Here is a 14,486-nt window from a genome sequence, read left to right on the forward strand (position 1 = left end):
ATGGGCCCAGCACTCCTGTGTGACACGGCCCAAGCGCTACAGTGTGACACGCACCCAGCACACCTGTGACACAGGACCCAGTACTCCTGTGTGACACGGACACAGCACTCCTGTATGACAGGGACCCAACACTCCTATGTGACACGGGCACGGCACTCCTGTGTGACACGGTGCCAGCACTCAGGTGTGACACCGCCCCAGCACTCCTGTGTGACACGGGCCCCAGCACTCCTGTCTCACACGGCCCCAGCACTCCTGTGTGACACAGGCCCCAGCACTACTGTGACACGGCCCCAGTACTCCTGTGTGACACGGGCCCAGCACACCTGTGTGACACGGCCCCAGCACTCCTGTGACATTGGCCCTACCATTCCTGTGTGATATGGACCCAGCACTCCTGTGTGACACTGTCCCAGCACTCCTGTGTGACACGGTCCCAGCACTCCAGTGTGACACTGGCCCAGCATTCCTGTGATATTGGCCCAAGCATTCCTATGACATTGGCCTTAGCAATCCTGTGTGACACGGCCCCAGCACTCCTATGTGAAATGGCCCCAGCATTCCTGTGTGACACGGGCCCAGATTTCCTGTGACATTGGCCGCAGCACTCTTGTGTGACACGGCACCAGCACTCCTATGTTACACGGATATCAGAAGATTTCACATAAAATAAAAATGCAAGAGTTCTGGACATACTGGCCCTTGAATTCCCACAGGAAAAAACCCCCATGACCTGGAATAGCAGCCATCCTAACTCAATGAGATTAGTAGCCGCGAGGCTGGCATGTCCCCAGCACTCCTGTGACACGGGACCCAGCACTCCTGTGTGACACGGGCACCAAGACTCCTGTAAGACACGGCCCCAGCACTCCTGTGTGACACAGACCCAGCACTCCTGTGTAACACGGGCCTAGCATTCCTGTGATATTGGCCCCAGCACTACTGTGACATTGGCCGCAGCACAGCTTTGTGACACAGCTCCAGCACTCCTATGTGACATGGGCCCCAGCACGCCTGTGTGACATGGGCCCCTGCACTCCTGTGTGACATGCGCCCCAGCCCTCCTGTGTGACAGGGGCCCCAGCCCTCCTGTGTGACAGGGGCCCCAGCCCTCCTGTGTGACAGGGGCCCCAGCCCTCCTGTGTGACAGGGGCCCCAGCCCTCCTGTGTGACAGGGGCCCCAGCCCTCCTGTGTGACAGGGGCCCCAGCCCTCCTGTGTGACAGGGGCCCCAGCCCTCCTGTGTGACAGGGGCCCCAGCCCTCCTGTGTGACAGGGGCCCCAGCCCTCCTGTGTGACAGGGGCCCCAGCCCTCCTGTGTGACAGGGGCCCCAGCCCTCCTGTGTGACAGGGGCCCCAGCCCTCCTGTGTGACAGGGGCCCCAGCCCTCCTGTGTGACAGGGGCCCCAGCCCTCCTGTGTGACAGGGGCCCCAGCCCTCCTGTGTGACAGGGGCCCCAGCCCTCCTGTGTGACAGGGGCCCCAGCCCTCCTGTGTGACAGGGGCCCCAGCCCTCCTGTGTGACAGGGGCCCCAGCCCTCCTGTGTGACAGGGGCCCCAGCCCTCCTGTGTGACAGGGGCCCCAGCCCTCCTGTGTGACAGGGGCCCCAGCCCTCCTGTGTGACAGGGGCCCCAGCCCTCCTGTGTGACAGGGGCCCCAGCCCTCCTGTGTGACAGGGGCCCCAGCCCTCCTGTGTGACAGGGGCCCCAGCCCTCCTGTGTGACAGGGGCCCCAGCCCTCCTGTGTGACAGGGGCCCCAGCCCTCCTGTGTGACAGGGGCCCCAGCCCTCCTGTGTGACAGGGGCCCCAGCCCTCCTGTGTGACAGGGGCCCCAGCCCTCCTGTGTGACAGGGGCCCCAGCCCTCCTGTGTGACAGGGGCCCCAGCCCTCCTGTGTGACAGGGGCCCCAGCCCTCCTGTGTGACAGGGGCCCCAGCCCTCCTGTGTGACAGGGGCCCCAGCCCTCCTGTGTGACAGGGGCCCCAGCCCTCCTGTGTGACAGGGGCCCCAGCCCTCCTGTGTGACAGGGGCCCCAGCCCTCCTGTGTGACAGGGGCCCCAGCCCTCCTGTGTGACAGGGGCCCCAGCCCTCCTGTGTGACAGGGGCCCCAGCCCTCCTGTGTGACAGGGGCCCCAGCCCTCCTGTGTGACAGGGGCCCCAGCCCTCCTGTGTGACAGGGGCCCCAGCCCTCCTGTGTGACAGGGGCCCCAGCCCTCCTGTGTGACAGGGGCCCCAGCCCTCCTGTGTGACAGGGGCCCCAGCCCTCCTGTGTGACAGGGGCCCCAGCCCTCCTGTGTGACAGGGGCCCCAGCCCTCCTGTGTGACAGGGGCCCCAGCCCTCCTGTGTGACAGGGGCCCCAGCCCTCCTGTGTGACAGGGGCCCCAGCCCTCCTGTGTGACAGGGGCCCCAGCCCTCCTGTGTGACAGGGGCCCCAGCCCTCCTGTGTGACAGGGGCCCCAGCCCTCCTGTGTGACAGGGGCCCCAGCCCTCCTGTGTGACAGGGGCCCCAGCCCTCCTGTGTGACAGGGGCCCCAGCCCTCCTGTGTGACAGGGGCCCCAGCCCTCCTGTGTGACAGGGGCCCCAGCCCTCCTGTGTGACAGGGGCCCCAGCCCTCCTGTGTGACAGGGGCCCCAGCCCTCCTGTGTGACAGGGGCCCCAGCCCTCCTGTGTGACAGGGGCCCCAGCCCTCCTGTGTGACAGGGGCCCCAGCCCTCCTGTGTGACAGGGGCCCCAGCCCTCCTGTGTGACAGGGGCCCCAGCCCTCCTGTGTGACAGGGGCCCCAGCCCTCCTGTGTGACAGGGGCCCCAGCCCTCCTGTGTGACAGGGGCCCCAGCCCTCCTGTGTGACATGGCCCCAGCACTCCTGTGTGACACGGGCCCTAGCATTCCTGTGACATTGGACCCAGCACTCCTGTGTGACACGGGCCCCAGCACTCTTGTGTGGCATGGCCCCAGCACTCTTGTGTGACACAGACTCAGCACTCCTGTGTGACACGGCCCCAGCACTCCTGTGTGACAAGGGCCCCAGCATTCCTGTGACATTGGACCCAGCACTCCTGTGTGACACGGGCCGCAGCACTCCTGTGACATTGGACCCAGCACTCCTGTGTGACACGGCCCCAGCACTCCTGAGTGACACGGACCCAACATTCCTGTGTGACACGAACCCAGCACTCCTGTGTAACACGGGCCTAGCATTCCTGTGATATTGGCCCCAGCACTACTGTGACATTGGCCGCAGCACTGCTTTGTGACACGGCTCCAGCACTCCTATGTGACATGGGCCCCAGCACTCCTGTGTGACATGGGCCCCAGCACTCCTGTGTGACATGGGCCCCAGCACTCCTGTGTGACATGGGCCCCAGCACTCCTGTGTGACATGGGCCCCAGCACTCCTGTGTGACATGGGCCCCAGCACTCCTGAGTGACATGACCCCAGCACTCCTGTGTGACAGGCCTCAACACTCCTGTGACACGGGCCCCAACACTCCTGTGACATGGGCCCCAGCACTCCTGAGTGACACGGGCCTAGCACTCCTCTGACATGTGTACCAGCACTACTGTGACATGAACCCAGCACTCCTGTGTGACATGGGCCCCAGCGGTCCTGTGTGACATGATCCCTGCACTCCTGTATGACACGGACCCAGCACTCCTGTGTGACACGGGCGCCATCAGTCCTGTGTGACACGGGCACCAGCGGTCCTGTGTGACATGACCCCAGCACTCCTCTGTGATACGGGTCCCAGCACTCCTGTGACACGAGACCCAGTACTCCTGTGACACGGGCCCGAGCACTCCTGTGAAATGGGCCCGTGCACTCCTGTGTAACACGGGCCCAGCACTCCTGTGTGGCACGGCCCCAGACTCCTTGTGACAAAGCCCCAGCACTCACGTTTGACACGGGCCCCAGCACTCCTATGTGAAATAGCCCCAGCATTCCTGTGTGACATGGGCCCAGCTTTCCTGTGACATTGGCCGCAGAACTCCCTTGTGACACGGCACCAGCACTCCTATGTTACACGGGCCCGAGCACTCCTGTGTGACATGGGCCCCAGCACTCCTGTGTGACATGGGACCAGCTTTCCTGTGACATTGGCTGCAGCACTCCTGTGTGACACGGCACCAGCACTCCTGTGTGACACGGTCCCAGCACTCCAGTGTGACACGAGACCCAGCACTCCTGTGACACGAGCCTAGCACTCCTGTGACACGGGCCCAGCACTCCTGTGTGACATGGGCCCAGCACTCCTGTGACTCGGCCCATGTCACAGGAGTGCTAAGCCCATGTCACACAAGAGTGCTGGGACTGAGTCACACAGGAGTGCTAGGCCCGTGTCACACAAGAGTGCTGGGGCCGTGTCACAGAGGAGTGCTCAGGCCGTGTCAAACCGGAGTGCTAAGGCCCGTGTAACAGCTGTGCTCGGTCCGTGTAACACAGGAGTGCTGTGTCCGTGTCACAGAGGAGCGCTGGGGCCGTGTAACATAGGAGTGCTGAGGGCGTGTCACCCAGGAGTGCTGGGTCCGTGTCACACAGGAGTCCTGGGGCCCATGTCACAGGAGTGCCAGTGCCCCTGTCAAAGGAGTGCTGGGTCCGTGTCACACAGGAGTGCTGTGTCCGTGTCACATAGGAGTGCTTGGGCCTTGTCACACGGAAGTGCTGGCGCCGTGTCACACAGGAGTGCGGGGGCCGTGTCGCACAGGAGTGCTGGGGCTTTGTCACTCAGGAGTGCTGGGGCCGTGTCACACAGGAGTGCTGGAGCCCGTGTCACACAGGAGTGCTGGGTCTGTGTCACACAGGAGTGCTGGGGCTTTGTCACTCAGGAGTGCCAGGGCGTGTCACACAGGAGTGCTAGAGCCCGTGTCACACAGGAGTGCTGGGTCTATGTCACACAGGTGTGCTGGGTCTGAGTCACACAGGAGTTCTAGGTCCGTGTCACACTGGAGTGCTGGGCCCGTGGCACACAGGAGTGCTGGGTTTGTTTAACACAGGAGTGGTGGGCCCGTGTCACAGAGGAGTGCTGGGGCCGTGTCAAACATGAGTGCTGGGTCTTTGTCACACAGGAGTCCTGGGACCGTGTCATACAGGAGTGCTGGGCCCATGTCACACAGGAATCCTGGGACCGTGTCACACAGTAGTGCTGGGCTCATGTCACAGTACTGCCAGGGTCCATGTCACAGGAGTGCTAGGCCTGTGTCACACACTAGTGCTGGGCGCATGTCACAGTACTGCTGGGGCCCGTGCATCCCTGTGTGACATGGCCCAAGCACTCCTCTGTCACATGACCCCAGCAATCATGTGTGACACAGCCCCAGCAGTCCTGTGAGACACAGCCCCAGCACTCCTGTGTGACACGGGTCCAGCATTCCTGTGTGACACGGGCCCAGCACTCCTGTGTGACAAAGCCCCAGCACTCCTGTGTGACACGGCGCCAGCACTCCTGTGTGACACGGACCCAGCACTCCTGTGTGACAAAGCCCCAGCACTCCTGTGTGACATGACCCAGCCTCCAGTGTGACACGGCCCCAGCACTCCTCTGTGACACGGGCCCCAGGTTTCTGTGACACGGACCCAGCACTCCTGTGTGACACAGCCCCAGCACTCATCTGTGACACGGCCCCAGCACTCTGGTGTGACACGTGCCCCATCACTCTTGTAAGTCATGACCCTAGCACTTGTTTGTGACACGGCCATAGCACTCCTCTGTCACACGGCCACAGCAATCCTGTGTGACAAGGCCCCAGAATCCTGTGTGACACGGGCCCAGCACTCTTGTGTGAAACAGCTCCAGCACTCCTCTGTGACACGGCTCCAGCACTCTTGTGTGACACGTACCCAGCAATCCTGTGTGACACGGCCCCTAGCAATCCTGTGTGACACGGCCCCAGCTCTCCAGTGTGACATGGACCCCAGCACTCCTGTGTGACACGGTCCGAGCACTCCTGTGTGACACGGGCCCAGCATTCGTGTGATTTTGGTCCCAGCACTACTGTGACATTGGCCCCTGCACTCCTGTGTGACACGCCCACAGCACTCCTATGTGACACGACCCAGCCTCCAGCGTGACACGGCCGCAGCACTCCTGTGTGACACGGGCCCGAGCACTTCTGTGACAGGACTACAGCACTCCTCTGTCACAAGGCTAAAACAATCCTGTGTGACACGGTCCCAGCACTCCTGTGTGACACGGGCCGAGCACTCCTGGGTGACACGTACCCAGCAATCCTGTGTGACACGGCCCCTAGCACTCCTGTGTGACCCGGACCCAGCACTTCTGTTTGACACTGTCCCAGCACTCCTTTGTGACATGGACCCAGCACTGCTGTGTGACACTGACCCAGCACTCCTGTGTGACACGGGCCCCAGCACTTCTGTGACATGGGCCCCAGCACTTCTGTGTGACACGACCCTAGCACTCCTCTGTCACAAGGCCCCAGCACTCCATGTGACACGGCCTCAGCACTGCTGTGTGACACAGCCCCAGCACTCCTGTGTGACACGGACCTAGAACTGTATGACACAGACCCAGCACTCCTGTGTGACACGGGTCCAGCATTCCTGTGATATTGGCCCCAGCACTCTTGTGACATTGACCCCAGCACTCCTGTGTGACACGCAATGTGTGACACGCCCACAGCACTCCTGTGTGACACGGGCCCCAGCACTCCTGTGTGACACGGGCCCCAGCTCTCCTGTGTGACACGGGCCCCAGCAACCTGTGTGATCCGGCCCCAGTACTCCTGTGTGACAAGGCCCCAGGACTACTGTGTGACACAGCCCCAGCACTCCTGTGTGACACGGCCCTGGCACTCTTGTGTAACACGGCCCTGGTACTCCTTGGTGACACGGGACCAGCACTCCTGTGTGACACGGTCCCAGCACTCCTGTGTGACACACACCCAGCTCTCCTGTGTGACTCGCCCCAGCACTCTTGTGTGACACGGACATAGCACTCCTGTGTGACACAGACCTAGAACTCCTGTGTGACACGTACCCAGCAATTCTGTGTGGCATGTACCCAGCAATCCTGTGTGACATGCCTGGGTGACACGTACCCAGCAATCCTGTGTGACACGGCCCCTAGCACTCCTGTGTGACCCGGACCCAGCACTTCTGTTTGACACTGTCCCAGCACTCCTTTGTGACATGGACCCAGCACTGCTGTGTGACACTGACCCAGCACTCCTGTGTGACACGGGCCCCAGCACTTCTGTGACATGGGCCCCAGCACTTCTGTGTGACACGACCCTAGCACTCCTCTGTCACAAGGCCCCAGCACTCCATGTGACATGGCCTCAGCACTGCTGTGTGACACAGCCCCAGCACTCCTGTGTGACACGGGCCAAGCTCTCCTGTGTGACACGGCCCCAGCACTCCTGTGTGACACGGCCCCAGCACTCCAGTGTGACACGGCCCCAGCACTCCTGTGTGACACGGCCCCAGCACTCCTGTGTGACACGGACCTAGAACTGTATGACACAGACCCAGCACTCCTGTGTGACACGGGTCCAGCATTCCTGTGATATTGGCCCCAGCACTCTTGTGACATTGACCCCAGCACTCCTGTGTGACACGCCCTCAGCACTCCTCTGTGACATGGCCCCAGCACCCCAGCACTCCTGTGTGACACGGCCCTGGCACTCTTGTGTAACACGGCCCTGGTACTCCTTGGTGACACGGGACCAGCACTCCTGTGTGACACGGTCCCAGCACTCCTGTGTGACACACACCCAGCTCTCCTGTGTGACTCGCCCCAGCACTCTTGTGTGACACGGACATAGCACTCCTGTGTGACACAGACCTAGAACTCCTGTGTGACACGTACCCAGCAATTCTGTGTGGCATGTACCCAGCAATCCTGTGTGACATGGCCCCTAGCACTCCTGTGTGACCCGGACCCAACACTCCTGTGTGACACCGGCCCCAGCACTCCTGTTCTGTGACATGGGCCCCAGCACTTCTGTGTGACACGACCCTAGCACTCCTCTGTCACAAGGCCCCAGCACTCCATGTGACATGGCCTCAGCACTGCTGTGTGACACAGCCCCAGCACTCCTGTGTGACACGGGCCAAGCTCTCCTGTGTGACACGGCCCCAGCACTCCTGTGTCACACGGCCCAAGCTCTCCTGTGTGACCCGGCCCCAGCACTCCTATGTGACACCGGCCCCAGCACTCCGGTGTGACACAGGCCCAGCACTCCTGTATGACGCGGGCCCCAGCACTCCTGTAAGACAACGGCCCCAGCACTCCTGCGTGACACGGCCCCAGCACGCCTGTGTGACACGGCCCCTAGCACTCCTGTGTGACCCGGCCCCAGCACTCCTATGTGACACCGGCCCCAGCACTCCGGTGTGACACAGGCCCAGCACTCCTGTATGACGCGGGCCCCAGCACTCCTGTAAGACAACGGCCCCAGCACTCCTGCGTGACACGGCCCCAGCACGCCTGTGTGACACGGCCCCTAGCACTCCTGTGTGACCCGGCCCCAGCACTCCTATGTGACACCGGCCCCAGCACTCCGGTGTGACACAGGCCCAGCACTCCTGTATGACGCGGGCCCCAGCACTCCTGTGTGACACGGCCCCAGCACTCCAGTCTGACACAGCTATGGGCCAGTATTACCTTACTTGCAGGGCCCTCGGGGCATTTGAGGTTGAGGTCCCCACTATGAAAGCTGTGGATCAGTTGTTTCTAAGGACTGACAGATGGGGATGATTGGGAAGAAAAAGAACCTGTAAGGGATCTCAGTGTTTATGCCGCCCCCTCACCTCCCTCCGCAACCCCTGTCCAGCAACACGTTTGGTTTGTTGCTACAGGCATGAAACTTTTATTTTAAAGATGATCTGTGGGGATGTACACTGTTTCACAATGTCACCTTAAAGAGGGCCTGAGAAAGTGTGTGTCTATGTGTACTAGTGTGTGCACATGCATACCGTGTGCCCATAGCAGACACTCATGAATATGTAATGATTGAATGTCAGGAAGGCACAGGTGCTTAGCACAATTCTCAACCTGAAAATGATGCTGAGCTCCCGGGGCACACCTTACAGTTTCTGCGTCCACTGTACTTCTCTTTTCTTTTCTTTTCCTCCCCCTCCCCCTGCTTTAGCCAAGACTGAGAATCCAGATGTAATTAAAACCCAGTAATTAATTGTAAACAGAGCTGACTGATCAATCATCAGTTAGGCCGTTTACATTAGTTCGATGTGGTTCAATGGCGCATTCATTACCCTGGTGCAGCGGGGACCACTTGGGTTGGAGACGCGGGTTCTGGCCCTTCTCTGTCGTCTGGCTCTCTGGCCCAGGTTTGCTCATCCATGGAATTACATGTTTTCCAGGGCCCTTCTCTGCGTCATGTCTGTTTGTGTGAACAACAGACACATGGGAGGTAAAAAGCGGACATCCGCTCAGAGCCTGCAGAGTCCAGCAAGGAAAGACCAAGAAGAGATTTGCTTTTCTCAGGAATTACGGCGAGGAGGCCTCCGAGGCGGGCGCCGCAGTCTATGGAGGGACGAGAGGGGGACACGCGGTCACCAACAGGACCTGGAGGAGAGGAAGAGACCTGGGAGGGGTCCGCCTGGAGGCGGAGAGACTTCTAGAGAAACAGTGGGAGGAGCACTGCTAACCAGGTCACTTAGAAACGGAACAACTGGACAGAACTTGTGCTGAAGCGATCAGAAGACAGCAGCGGAGGCTTAGCAGTAACACGAATACCTACTAAGGTGCAGAAACAGGTCCCCTGGGAACCAAGGGCCGCCAGCTAAGACGTCAGGTGGGAAACAGTGCTCAACTCAACACATTCTCAGAACAGCCAGAGGGAGACCTGGTCATGTCTGCTGGTTTCAATTATATTATTTAAGCATGCTTTGCTTCTTAAAAATGAAACATCTGAGTAATTTTTCCTTCTTACAGATGGACTCACTGAAGGCATAATTTGAACAGAAACCTTTCACCTTTGAAATAAAAACAAAATATTTCTCTTGGCAAAGCTAGCTAGATAAGTATCATTCAATCTCACCAGGAACGCAAATGTGAGCTTCAAGTGGTTACCTTAAAACAAGTTTCTCAGGAAAGACCATTCAGTATTTTTGCTGGCACATGATGATAATAAAAGAGCAGACCAACTTTCAGTTGGTTTTATCATTTAAAACAGTTTAACTATGTGTCAACTATAATTGAAAATAAAATTTAAAAACCAACTTAAAAAATTCTCTACAGACAATGCACCCACTTACCATCTGCAGCGGGGCGGCCCGTTCCCACGGCCCTGGCCCTGGTCTGCCAGGCGGGGCCTGAAGCTCACCAGCAGCAGTGTCGCCATGTGGCCTGACTTGCCTCAGTTTCCCCGCTGTGACTGCCACAGGCCAGGATGAAGCAGCACAGATGGAGGCAAGCCTGCTTCCGCATAGATGGCACGACCACATGGGACTATTTGACCAGCACAGAAATCTAAGGACTTGCCCAAATGCCGAGTTACTGAGTTGCCGCATGGGACAGACTGCTGGGACTCACTAATGTCTGTCTTCTCTCCGTCCGTGGCACACGGGTGGGCCATGTTCCCAGGCCCTTGCATCTCGGTCGGACCAGGGACTGGTTCTGGCCAATGGAACGAGGGAGGATATGATTGTTGCCACGTCCAGGCCTGGCCCTAAGCCCCAGCAGATGCTCCACGCCCCTCTCTCCCTGTCTCCTGGCTGGATGCAGGGGCCCCTGGAGGGCTTGGAGGAGACGCTGGATGGAAAGAGCCTGGGCCCGGCGTCTCCATGGATACATACAAACTCGATCAAGAGCAAGCGTGCCTGCCGGAGGACGGCTGCCACGGAACAGACATGCCGTCCCGCTGGGCCACTGTGGAGCAGCCAGGCCGGCCAGCCCTGCAGGTGAGCACAGGTGGATGAGCCCCAAATCTGTAAGGTGTAGGTGGGCTGTGGCCTGGAAGATAGGTGCCCTCGGTGTACAGTGCGAAGCCACTGAGACTGCGGTGTGTGCAGTGTGAAGCCACTGAGACTGGGGTGTGTGCAGTGTGAAGCCACTGAGACTGCGGTGTGTGCAGTGTGAAGCCACTGAGACTGCGGTGTGTGCAGTGTGAAGCCACTGAGACTGGGGTGTGTGCAGTGTGAAGCCACTGGGTGGGGGGGGCGTGGCCTGGAAGATAGGTGCGGGGGGTGTGCAGTGTGAAGCCACTGAGACTGGGGTGTGTGCAGTGTGAAGCCACTGAGACTGGGGTGTGTGCAGTGTGAAGCCACTGAGACTGGGGTGTGTGCAGTGTGAAGCCACTGAGACTGGGGTGCTCTTATAGCACTTGCTCCGCACGGGCACAGTGTCAAGGTGGAAGCCGAGGTCAGCTCGACCCCAAAGCCTGTGCTCCCAGAAAATACAGCGCACAATTGGTAAGAGATCCCAGTTCCTGGCCCAGGTAACCCAATGACACCCGCCAGACAGACAACTGTCCCTAGAACCAACACACATGATCTCACTGACGGTACTAGACTTGAGAAGAACCCTCGAGGAAACAGCTGCGTCAGTTAGCTTTTGCTGCAGAGCAAACCACTTCAGCACCAAATGGCTTACAGCAGAGAGGGCAGGGGGGAGAGAGAGAGAGAGAGAGAGATGATTTTAGCTCACAAGTTTCGGTGTCTGCCATCTGGGGCTCCTGCCGCTGGAGGGCTCCTGCAGCCTGGGCCAGACGGGCACACACAGGTCTGGGGTCAGCAGAGCCGCTGGCAGCTGGCTCGTCGAAGAGGGCTCAGCTGGGTGGCTGGGCCCTGCTCCATGTGGTGTCTCCTCCTCCAGGAGGCTCACCCGAGCTGATCATTTGGTGACAGTGGCAGAGATTTCAAGGACAAGCCTGATGGACAGACACTTCCAGCTGCTCCCTTTGGCCAAATCAAGACATGTGGCTGTGCTCAAAGTCAGTCGGGCGGACACAGGAGGTAGGACCTGCTGTAGTCATTACTACAATCTCCCCCTGTGTGGGCATCACAGCCCAGAGCAAGGGGTCCCAGACTTGAAGGCTCCTGAAGTCATTTCTTCCGGCCTCTGACCACGCCTCCAACCCTCCCATCTATGGGGCGACGGCAGAGTTGGCTTGTGGGGGTTTATCGGAAACCACGCTTGGGAGGAAATGGCTGACACATTCCCGTGCTGGCGAGGCAGAGCTGTGGAGGCAGAGAACGGTCTCCATGACAGAAGGGTGGCTCTGCTGGGTGTGAGAAATCTTCCTGCACGAGGTGAGTCATGGTAGGAACAGAGCGCCAGGCCTCCCTCGTACTCCTCCGGGTGGTGGGTGGCGAGTGTGACCCGGTGTCCGGGAAGGCAGTCCCCTCCCTGAGAGGGGAGGCGCCCAAGAGGCAGGAAGAAGCCGCCCCTGGGTGCTGCCCAGCCCGCTCTCTGCTCCGGTGCCCTCGGTCTCGATCTCTGTGTCCCAGGTAGTCTCTCTGTGACTTGCCCGTGTTTCTATAAAAACGCCTCCCACTTGGCAACATCTCAGCCAAGTAAAGCAGAACAGCTAATGAGGAAAAGCACGGCTTGTCTGCCCTTCCGGCGATGGAAGGCCAGGGCAATAGTGAATTGTTATGAGTAGAATCGTGTGCCCTCAAAATTCTGATGTTGAAGTTCTAGCCCTAGGCCCGCAGCATGTGAGCTTGTTGGGGAATAGAGGGTGTTTGCAGCTGTGATTAGTGAAGATGGGGTCATGCCGGACACGCACACAAAAAGAGGGCCCCAGGACGGCCAAGGCAGAGATGGGCCGTGCCGCAGAAGCCGGGGGACACCAAGGCTTGCATCAAAGCGCCAGGGCAGGGAGGGAGGCAGGAGTCAGCCCCGCACCTGGGCCTCGGACTCCTGGCCTCCAGAGCCGCGAGACAGCACTTTTCGGTGGTTTAAGCCGCTCCAATGTGGTCCTTACTGTTACAGCAGCCACAGGAAGCTCATACCTATGTCATGGGCCATCTCACACTCCTTTGCTTTTTCACTCCCGGCCCCTAAGTCTGTTGGCCCCCTTTCCAGGTGAGGAGACTGAGGCTGAGCCAGCATGGACCCAACCCAGATGGAAGCCAGGCCGCTGCCCCACCCATGCGTTTTCCTTTCCACAGTGCTCCTGGCAGGGCGGCTGCCAGGGTCAGGGCAAGGCTGGAGCAGCAGTTCAATAGGTAGCTGCACCCTCACTGTATAATAGATCCGTTTCTGAGAGAATTAGTTCTTCATTGATTCCTCATCAACCCAATGACGTTTCAGCTGCTGCCAATGAGTTTCCTTATTTAAAGGAGCCTCATGGGAGACTGGGTATAGCAGAGGGTCTTGTGGATTGTGAAAGATCGCCCTCAAAATCCATCTGCTTTCAAGCTTCATTTGTTTTCCCACGAGTGGTTTCTGCAAGGGCAGCTGCCTGCCATGCCGCCCGGTGGAGCTCAGTTCCCGTTGTGGTTAATGACAGCAATGAGGGACACCCACCGCAGCACTGCCTGTTAAATACACGTGTCTGGGACGGCTTCCCCCCATTTCAAGCCATTGAACATCTTAACTTAAAACCATTGCTTGGCCCTAGCTGGTTTGGCTCAGTGGATAGAGCATCAGCCAGCAGACTGAAGGGTCCCAGTTTCGATTCCCAGTCAGGGCACATGCCTGAGTTGTGGGCTTGATCCTCAGTATGGGGGGGAGGAGGGGAGCATGCAAGAGGCAGCCAATCAATGATTCTCTCTCATCATTGATGTTTCTATCTCTTTCTCCCTCTCCCTTCCTCTCTGAAATCAATAAAAAAAAATTAAAAAAAAACAACATCATTACTTGGATAGAAAAAAAGAAAAACACCATTTTGTTAAACTCCAATATTTAACTATGAACTATTCCCTCACTCTTAGTGAGCTCTGTGTTAATTACCACTCCAGACACCTCCTGTGAGTGAATTAGCAGGTGCTTCATTTGTTGTTCAGGGGCTGCCTTTAGGCTGCCCGGTGGGGCATGCAGATGGCCCCCTCAGAGGGAGGGCAGTGGCCGCAGTGGCTACAATCTTACTACTTTAATAACAGCCTCTATTTGGGAATGCAAGCTGCCAATGTTTTAGGTTAATTTCAAGGTTCTCTCCCACATTGCTTTTATTATTAACTAGAGGCCGTGTGCATGAAATTCGTGCAGGGGGGGAGGGGTCCTTCAGCCTGGCCTGCACCCTCTCACAATCCAGGACCCCTCAGGGGGTGTCCAACTGCCAGTTTAGGCCCAACATTCCTCTCGCAATCAGGGACCACTGGCTCCTAACTGCTCACCTGCCTGCCTGCCTGATTGCCCCTAACCACTCTGCCTGACTGCCTGATGCCCCTAACTGTTTGCCTGCCTGCCTGATTGCCCCTAACCACCTCTGTCTCAGTCCCCCACCACCATGGCTTCATCCAGAAGGACATCTAGAATGACATCCAGAAGGTCGTTCGGCTGTCTGGTCTAATTAGCATATTATGCTTTTATTATTTTTTTAAAATATGTTTTTTATTG

Source organism: Myotis davidii, unplaced genomic scaffold, assembly GCF_000327345.1.
Source record: "Myotis davidii unplaced genomic scaffold, ASM32734v1 scaffold668, whole genome shotgun sequence".
NCBI lineage: Eukaryota > Metazoa > Chordata > Mammalia > Chiroptera > Vespertilionidae > Myotis > Myotis davidii.